At 51.1% G+C, this 10,000-nt stretch overlaps 1 protein-coding gene across 4 annotated transcripts in view; it reads right to left on the bottom strand.

The window, feature by feature from the left end:
• macrod2 (mono-ADP ribosylhydrolase 2) overlaps window positions 1-10,000 on the bottom strand; it is a 537,441-nt gene that overhangs the window by 61,009 nt on the left and 466,432 nt on the right. The gene's annotated exons all lie outside the window — the stretch shown is intronic.

The raw sequence follows: 10,000 nt of genomic DNA, 5'->3' as shown, positions 1-10,000 counted from the left end.
GATGGAAAAGACATTAAATCACAAATCATGACTATCCTCCGCCGTTTGGCCTCGGGAGTCGACCTCTCTGACCACACAAACCCACCCGACGTGGACGCGTCCGCAAAGCACACCGCACCACAGTACCACAGCGAGATGCGTCACCTGTTTGAGCTGTTTCATTAGCTACTGTCGTTGACTAGAGATGCACTGGAGTGCTTTTACTGCTGAACGGCATCATGGGAAAACATACCATAAGCGGAGATTAGTAAACCAATTAGTCGACTCCTCGTTTGGGACCACCCACGCCACATCACCCCCCCCCCCCCCCCCTCCCCCCCATCTCCCATCTCCTGTGAAGACTTCTACAGATGGCGTCACCACGCGGCAGATCAGACAGAAGGGGAATCTCCTGTGTAGACTCGAGGGCCACAGGAATCAGTTGCAGCTTTCACCTTTGACATCTCTGTGTGGAGAAGAGAGTGATAAAAGCAACTATTTCTGGGCCTCTCTATCTCTCCCTCCCTCGATCTCTCTGTTTTCTCTCTTTCTCCGTCGCTTACTCACTCTATTCCTCTATGTGGAATCCTCTGTGGCTTTTTGAAATACAATGCACAAGCACGCCCACCCTTGAAATGCAGCTGGCTCATACAATGGAAAACACAGCCGTTTGGGTTTGCTTCTTTCTGACTTAGTAACAAAGCACAGATGTCCCATTTTCATTTTCGGAGCATTCAGAAGTTGGATGTAACATCGTATATCGTTCCACCAAATCAACCCCGTGCAAACGCGCTGTTCGCTGGGACGAAAGAAAGAACTCAACTGACAGGTAAACAAACCAAACATGCAGCAAGTAGAAACTGGACCCAAAGAACCCAAAGGCTCTCTCTCCTTATCAGAGACCAGTGGTTATCAACCACTCTAGCCCTGCTCTGTTCAGTCTTGCTCTCTCTCTCTCTCCTTTTCTTTCTTTCTCTTTTCTCTCTCTGTCACTTTCTCTCTATTCTTTTCTCTCTCTCTCCCTCTATTTCTGCACACTGCCCTAGGTGTACCAGGTCCCCCTGCTGAGGATGATATGTCACACAGTGGGGAGGTCAGATAATGGCTCCACTGACTATTGCAATATTCCCCATTGTCCCTAATGGTAGAGGAGGCAGGCGGAGGAGGGGGAGGTGGAGGATGTGGAGGTGGAGGAGGGGGAGGTGGAGGATGTGGAGGTGGAGGAGGGGGAGGTGGAGGATGTGGAGGTGGAGGAGGTGGTGTTCGATGGATGCAGCTGAGAAGTGCTGTGTGCTCTGGGGAATGGCTTTGGCCCCCTCGCAGTCTCACAGGCTCAGCTTCCATCATGGCGCCACATGAGGACTTTCTTTCTTTATTTCTTTCTTTTCCCCCTTCTGTCAGGGAGGCACGTCTGCCTTCAGGGTCCGTCCGAGCAGACCGCTGTCCATTAATAGTTTATAACCTGCCCTTTGGAGCAAAATGTCAGGGGGTGACCGGAGAGTGGCAACATTTTTATTTTTGTAAACGTCCCCAGAGGAGTGCTGTGGGGGTGTGAGTGTGTGTGTGTGTGTGTGTGTGTGTGTGTGTATGCGTGTCTGTGTGTGTGCATGTGTGTGTGTGTGTGTGTGTGTGTGTGTGTGTGTGTATATGTGTGTGTGTGTGTGTGTGTGTGTGTGTGTGTGTGTGTGTGTGTGTGTGTGTGTGTGTGTGTGTGTGTGTGTGTGCGTGTCTGTGTGTATGTGTGTGCGTATGTGTGTGTGTGTGTGTGTGTGTGTGTGTGTCTGTGTGTGTGTGTGTGTGTGTGTGTGTGTGTGTGTGTGTACAGTATGTGTGTGTGTGTGTGTGTGTGTGTGTGTGTGTGTGTATGATGGGGTGTTGAAGCAGCCATGTCTTTGTTGGTAAAACACGTATCTCCTCCTGGGGCTGGTGGAGAAGTGACCCACTGGCTTTGAGGCCAGCAGGAGCGGGCGCCAGGCTGGGAGGACAGATGGGGGAGGGGGGTTAAGCTGGCACTACACAGCGCTGGGCTGCTCTACCTGCACGTCCCACCCAGACAAGAGCAGGACAGCAGCTGGGCCCACACTACACACACACACACACACACACACACACACACACACACGCACATACGCTCACACACACACACACTGTACTGCTGCTGTTCTTATTTTTGTATCTTTTAATCCCCCTACTTAACAAGGAGAGCCCAGTGAGATCAGGTGTTTACGTTTCCCGCGGAGTCGCACAGACGCTACGCAAACACAAACACAAACGCAGCACCCCCGTCCCAGTGCAGCCCACCTTCTCCTTCATGTGAAGACACAGACACACACACACACACACTCTCTGACAAGCGCACTGGAAAGACGTGCACAAAGGGAGGTAGATGGGCGACACACACAAACACACAGACACACTCAAACAGAGCACTGAAAAGGTGTGTTCATAAAAGGAGACACAAGCACACAGATAAATACACATAAACACACACACACACACACACAGACACACACATACACACAGACAGAGGCACACACATAAACACACACACAGATACAGACACACACACACACACACACACACACACATCTGAAGTGTCGTGCTGGGATTTGTTCTGCTTTTATGTAGATCATTAAAGGACAGGCGGACTCCTGGGGTGCACGGTGCGCTGTGGTGCGGTGTGGTGCATGAAAGGGGAGGTGAGGAGGAGCGAGCTGGCCTCACAGGGCCCACACTCACCCCAACAGCACACTCTCCCCCACACCTGGCACAGAGGCACGGGAGCGAGGGAGGAGGAGGAGGAGGAAGAGGAGGGAGGAGGGAGGAGGAGGAGGAGGAGGAGGAGGAGGGCCTGGAGAGGGAGAAGTCCAGGAGAGGGACGTTAATTCCCTTTACAGTTTTTATTTTCCTCCACACATCCTGTGTTTTTTCACTTGGGCCCGCGTCCAGTAATGGATATATAATGGAAATGTACTTTACAGCATATCTGCTAGTAATATTTATAAAACCAATTGAATTATTAGATTGGACATGATTAAATTTGCATGCATTTTCAAACACTACACACTTAATAAAAAGTGACTTGAAGAGAACAGCAAGTGGAGGCCATTCCCATTTAAATTGGAGTTCACGTTTTTAACATGTAAACAGCGGCTGCTCTGATGCCAGCGTGGTAGAGAGGTAGTCATCGATCAGTGTCTCCTGGTGCCATGCATGGTATAACCCATTAAACACACACTTCCTGTTTATTTTGTCACGGCAGATCAATGTTCACGCACGCTTCATCTTCAAAAGTGTTACAATTTTTCGCCTTTACAAGTGATGCAACACTGCAAGGTTAAGCTAAGACGTTCTGTGACAGCAACGTAAAAAAAGTCTGATGTAAAACCCTTGAGCCGAGCGCTTAGCTCCCTCTCTCTCGTAAGCACTCCGACGCATCATGGCATTTTACAGATACCGGATTAAAACTCTCAATACAGTCCCTCTCCACCCCCCTTCAAATGCTGCACTTCACATCTCAGCGGCGAGTGATTTCCGCCGGGCCCTGTGTGAACGTACAGCGCGCTGTGTGTATCTTTCCTGAGGGGGGTCATCTTTGTCCAGTGATTTTATTTACAGGTCTTTAAACAGGCCCCCCCCACGTGCTGTTCACACAGAGACACTGGGCTTGTTAGATAGCGCTTATAAAGGTGTGCTGGGAACCGGCCACTGATAAAGAGCTGCTGGACCCCTGTGTGGACAGAGAGAGAGAGAGAGAGAGAGAGAGAGAGAAAGAGAGAGAGAGAGAGAGAGAGAGAGAGAGAGAGAGAAAGAGAAAGTAACAGAGAGAGATAGAAAGAATTAGAAGGAGAAAGAGAGTGAATGAGAGAGAAAGAGAGAGAGAAAGAGAAAGTGACAGAGAGAAAGAAAAAGAGAGAAAGAGAGAGAAGGAGATAGGAAGAGAGAGAGAAAGAGAGGGGGAGATGGAGAGAGGGAGTGAAAGAGAAAGAGAGAGGGAGGGACGGAGGGGAGCTCCTGCTGCACACTGCAAGGCTCAGCCAGTGGAGAGCGTGCGGGAGCCAAGGTTGAGAGAGTTAATGAAAGAGTAATTAGAAAGCTGGGATCGCTGCATGGCGGCCCTGCACTGCCATTACTCATCTATGATTGAAGGGCCATTGCCAAGGGGAGGGAGCGAGATGATTGGGTCCCTGCTCGCCAGTGGGGTGGGGTTGGGTTGGGGTGTAGAGGGGTGGGGGTGAGGAAGGACTGCCTGGAAATGTGCGCTCCCACAATAACGTCCAGGACAAAAGGCCCATTTCTGAAGTGGGAGGCACGGGCCCGAGCGGATGGCTGGGAGTCTGGAAGGCTGGAATGCTGGAACGCTGGCGAGGTGCGGAGCTCATGAGAGGGGAATTATTCACTGTGTCTTCCAGCACAACAGGACAATTAAAAACCTACCCACACACACACACACACACACACACACACTTCTCTGAGCGCGTGACAAGCTGTTCGTTTTCCACCTCGCACACATATGGCAGCACGAGGATGTCAAAAGCGGCGGCGCCCACGTCTGTCAGGGCGCGTTCGGCACGTCTGTCAGGGCGCGTTCGGCGCGTCCACCCTCGAGCTGCACCTCTCCACCTCCGCAGCAGCAGCGCTAATGCGGCGGGAGCCGTCTCGGACAGGAAGCAATTAACGCGCCTAATGTGCAGGGAGTTTGCCCCTGACTAGCCGCTGCCACCACCACCGCCGCGCTAAAACATGTCGGCACGCCGTTTGGGAGGCCGTGATGAAGGCAGGCTACATTTTTTTCTTCATTTTTTTTTCTCAGAGAGCTTGAACAGGAGAGGGATGAAGAAGAGCCTCTGATGGTGCTGCCATATGTGCTGTGCTGGAGATAGAGATAGAGGTGGTGGAGGCGGAGGCGGGGGTGGAGGTAGAAGTAGAGGTGGTGGTGGTGGTGGAGAGGGTTGGGTTGAGGAGACAGCCGGGCCTTGGCTTGTGCGGTGCTGGAGATAGAGGAGGAGGTGGTGGAGGTGGAAGGGTTAGGGGTGGTGGTGGTGGAGGAGGGGGCTGGGTGAAGGAGACAGCCGGGCCTGGGCTGTGTGGTGCTGGAGATAGAGGAGGAGGTGGTGGAGGTAGTGGTGGTGCTGGAGGTGGAGGAGACAGCCGGGCCTGGGCTGTGCGGTGCGGTGCTGGCGGGCTGGTTGGCAGTGGGAGTGCATCCCCAGGCCAGCGCCAGCGACTGAGCCGCACCAGGTGCCATGGCGCATCCCCCACCAGCCGCTAACAGATGATCTGTCATCTACGGGCACCCAGGCTCGTAATTACACCGAGGGCACTGCCAGAAACATCAGATGGGCCAAGTTTGCGCGCGCACTTTGTTACTGGTGTTGCCGTCTTGTTGCCGTCACTGGTAATATACGGGACACGCTGCCCACATGCCTGTTTTTTTCCCTCTTTTTTACACATTTTACTCTTTTTCCGTCGACGCAGGACAGATCCCACCTGGATACGTTTAAAGATCCAGTCACAGGACAGCTGAGCTGCTCCACAAGACGGATAGCTTAGCGACCGAGCTATGTGTGTGTGTGTGGTGTCTACCGCGCCGAAGACGGCTCGTGGATACCATCGGCCGCGATCCTGGAAGTCAACCGAGAGTGAAGGGCAGCCGGAATGCCGAGGTCAGGGATCCAATTCCCGCGGAGCAGGAGTGCAGATAAAGGATATTCTTTCCCAATCTACTCGGAGTCACCAGAGGGGTTAATGCAAGAGGGGCTGGGGTTTCATTAAGGACCAAATGAAAGCACGCAATCGGGGGCCATGTTTTTTAAAAAATCCACTTAATCAATGTGAGACAGTCGGGCTCTGGGGAGACGAGCAGTAGGTCTCATTGACCAGTGGGGGTCAGAGGGCATCGATCGCGCCGAGGTCAGGGGGTTTGAGTAGGTCGCTGGCCCTGATAAAGAGAAAGACTGGAAGGGACACAGAGGGGAAGTGTGTGTTAGCATGCACAAGTGTGTGTGAGTGTGTGTGTGTGTGTGTGTGTGTGTGTGTGTGTGTGTGTGTGTGTGTGTGTGTGTGTGTGTTGGCGGTTAGCTGTTGAGGCCTGGAGCGGGGGAAGAGAGAGAGGGAGGAGGAAGAGAGGGCGAGTTTCCAGCCCTTATTAGCGCTGTAATTACACACACCTGAGCCATACAGCGCATGAATGGACACTAATTAAAGAGGCCTGGCAGCCCACGGAACAGACTAGCCACACATACACACACACACACACACACACACACACACACACACAGAGAGAGCGAGAGAAGATGCTAATGTTGTGAGAATGCACATAAACAAGGTTGGAAAGATGAGACATTTGTGTATGTACACAACCACATATGCTCACACACACACACACACACACACACACACACACACACACACACACGCACAAACAAACAAACATGAAGAAGTTCCCAGTATGAGCTTGGCCAAATAAAAGACTGCAGGGAGTGCGCTACTACACTATGTGCAATGAGAAGGAGCCTATATGAGAAGACAGCTATAATAGGATCGGTAATGATGATATAGAACTGAGCTTGATGTATGAAGATTGATGTTCTGGGTAGCCTGATCAGTAGGGGGGAAAATTACATTCAGCTCCGGACATTTCAGACAAATTATCCAAAGCTTTGCATCCCAACGTAAGGTCCAGGCTGAGGTGATTAACCAACCCACGCGTTCCCCTCAGTATAACCTTGGCTAAGGCCTGCAGCCGTGCAGTGATGAGCCCAGCCGTGGCTGCAGGCACAGGGGCCAATGAGAGAGCCCACAGGAGTTTAATATTCCTGAGCCAACCTTGGTGCCCTCGGGTTAAATTTGCCTATCATTATCTAGCAAACAAGTTTGTACCCTCTCTCTCTCTCTCTCTCTCTCTCTCTCTCTCTCTCTCTCTCTCTCTCTCTCTCTCTCACTCACACACACACACACACACCTACACACACACACACACACACACACACACACACATACACTCTCTCTCTCTCTCTCTCTCTCTCAGGTGTGGAGGGGAATGTTGAGTAATCCCCTCTCCTCCATCCCAAACTTGAGGAAACGTGCACAATAACAGCTAAAACCTGATTATTTCACCCTGTCAAGGAAACGAAAATCCATCTTCTGCAGAGACCATACTTAATTGAGTTATTCCCCTCAGAGAGTGTGAGAGAGAGTGTAGGGGTGTGTGTGTGTGTGTGTGTGTGTGTGTTTGTGTGTCTGTGCCTGTTTCTGTGCATATTTATGTGCCCGTGTGTGTGTGTATGTTCGTGTATATACAGTATATATATATATGTGTGTGTGTGTGTGTGTGTGTGTGTGTGTGTGTGTGTGTGTATCTACCAGCTCACACCTTCGGCATTGAAGATCAACAACAGGCTGACCTCTCCCTGTGTGCAGTGTCTGACTGGACGCTCGCAGCCGATTGGACACATGAGGACACGCTAAGCGTGTCTGACTGGGCGCTAACAGCCCATTGGTCGGCACGGGGTCGCTAACCGTCTCTGACTGGGTGCTGGCAGCCCATTGGCTGCGTGAAGAAGGGCGATTGGACGAGAGGCGCGTCTGACAGCCGGTGGCGTGGTGAGGTGAGGTGAATCTCTGGTCGACTCGTCAGCTTGACATTGATTCATTGATTGACCCAGTCTGCTGGGAGGCAGCGGGAAGGTGGAGGGGATGGAGGAGAGGAGGAGAGGAGCGCTGTGTGTGTGTGTGTGGGGGGGTGGTGGAGGTGGAGGTCCAGGGAGACTGCTTGGCCCTGGTGCAGAATTATCATTTCAGAGATTTTCTGGGGAGAGGGGAATGGGGGGCGAGTGTGTGTGTGTGTGTGGGGGGGGGGGGGGGCAGCAGGGTGAGGAGGCAGGAAAGGTCAGCCCTTTGAACAAAACGGCGGGATCTATACATCAAAGCAGCGGCTGACCAAATCCTTTAAGGAAGCACACATCAGTGAAAACCAGGAAAAAAAAAAACCTAAAATAAAAAAATAAAATTAAAAATCGTGAGTGCAGAGAACATCCAGAGATTTCTGCCTTCTCCAAACTCAAGTGCCTGAGCGCTCCATGCTGCGGCGGGCTGGGAGAGACGGGCTCATGTGCGCACACGTCCGCCAGCGATTATGAACAGCGCTAACGAGAGACGAGCGTTGGAGGATGCAAATGCTCTCTCTTCCCCCATGGATGCTTAGCAAAGTGTGACTAAATAGACGTGTTAACATTGTAAATGGTGCAAAGCCTATAGATTAGGGAAAATAATAATAGCAATAAAAAGGCAACAACAACAACGACGACGACGACGACGACGGCAGTACTCTTCAATTTATTGCAGCCAGGCACCCGGGAATGAGAGCTCATCTATCTGTATGGAAATGGAGATTGGATTCTCTTCACAATATCTAAAGTTGGCGAACTGCATTAGCCAACTGAACATAAGCTGTTTTTGCGAGAGCCTGGCTGTGTGTACTGTTCAAACAACAGCGGGGGCATTAGAGACACTTCTAGACGGAGACGAGCGGGAGTCACGAGAATCACACACCGCGTGCTAATGCAGGGCCTCTCGGTTAATGAAAATGTCTCCTATCGACTCCACCGTGTCCTTACAAGGAAAGTGCAATCCAACGGCATGTAATTGGAATAAAGGAGCACAACATGGAGGACCCAAAATGGCGCCAAATCACCCTTTCTCTGCTCCCGATGCGCCATTAATAGCTCGTCGGCCTCAAGAATAATAAAATAATTGCTGGTCCCAGAGAGGCGTGCGGTTTAAGCGCTTGTGTCAGGCGTGAGTGCCACTGGGAGGCCCCTATCGGCTCCTCTGCCGCGGAGGCTATTGACGAAACGTGCGCCACGAGAGCATTAAGATAATGTAATGGGCACATGTATCGGAGTAATGTGAACATGGAACCAATAGCATATTGATCCCGAGGAGTGAATCGTCAGGATGTGGTGTTGGGCAGTAATTACAATGATGAAAAGCCAGGGTACATCCCACACTGTGGGGCGAGGGGGGGGGGGGGAGAGAGAAGTGAGGATGAGGAAGATAGAGGGATAATATGAGAAGTGGAAAAAAGGAAGAGTTATGAGAGACAGAGAAAGAGAGACAAGAGGAAGAGATAGAGAAAAGGAGAGAGAGAGAGACAAGAGAAAGAGAGATAGAGAAAGAGAGATAGACAAAAGGAAGAGATAGAGAAGAGAAGAGAGGGAGATGGGGAGGGATAGGAAGAAAGAATGAATAAGGTGAGAAGAGAGTGAGACAGAGAAAATCTAGAGAGAAGACAAGAGGAAGAGATAGAGAAGAGATGAGAGATAGAGAGAAACAAGTGGATGAGAGATGGAGAAGAGAAGAGAAGAGGAGGGGGAGAGGCAGAAAGAGCATAAGCGAGGTGAGAAGAGAGAAAGAGTGAAAAAGAGAGGGAGTGTGAGAGAGATTTGAGGATTTTAAATTGATACTGTGTTATTACAATATACAAAAACAACAAAACGTCAATCAACATGAGCAAGATGTATAAAAAGGCAGAAACAAAACATAAAAATAGAGAGAAAGAGAGAGTGATAGAGAGTATAGAGAGAAAGAGAGAGAGAGATGGCAAATAAGAGTGTGTATGTGAGTGAGTATCTATCTCTGTGATAATAGGAAGATGATTGTGGAGCGTAGTGCTGTGTGGGAGAGAAGGAGAGTGAGAGGGGTAATGAGCGAAGCTCAGCAAGTCTGACTGGCGAGCCGCTGGGTAGCGCGGGCACACCCTCCATCTTGCCCCGAGTGGGGGGTGCCAGCGACACGAGCAGGGCATCAATACTGCATGAGTGATGCAGACGCCGTGCCAGGATCAGGGGGCACCCGGCAGCCCTCTCACTCACCCAGAAAGGAGCTGGGGTGTGCTGGCGTTTAGTCACACACATGCACACACACACACATGCACACAACACACACAGCACACACATACACAGACAACACACACTTATGTACACCACACACACACCACACACACACACACACACACACA

Source organism: Sardina pilchardus, chromosome 18 (assembly GCF_963854185.1).
Source record: "Sardina pilchardus chromosome 18, fSarPil1.1, whole genome shotgun sequence".
Lineage (NCBI taxonomy): Eukaryota > Metazoa > Chordata > Actinopteri > Clupeiformes > Clupeidae > Sardina > Sardina pilchardus.
Note: the sequence above shows the minus strand (reverse complement) of the source record. Positions and strands in the feature narration are given on the sequence as shown.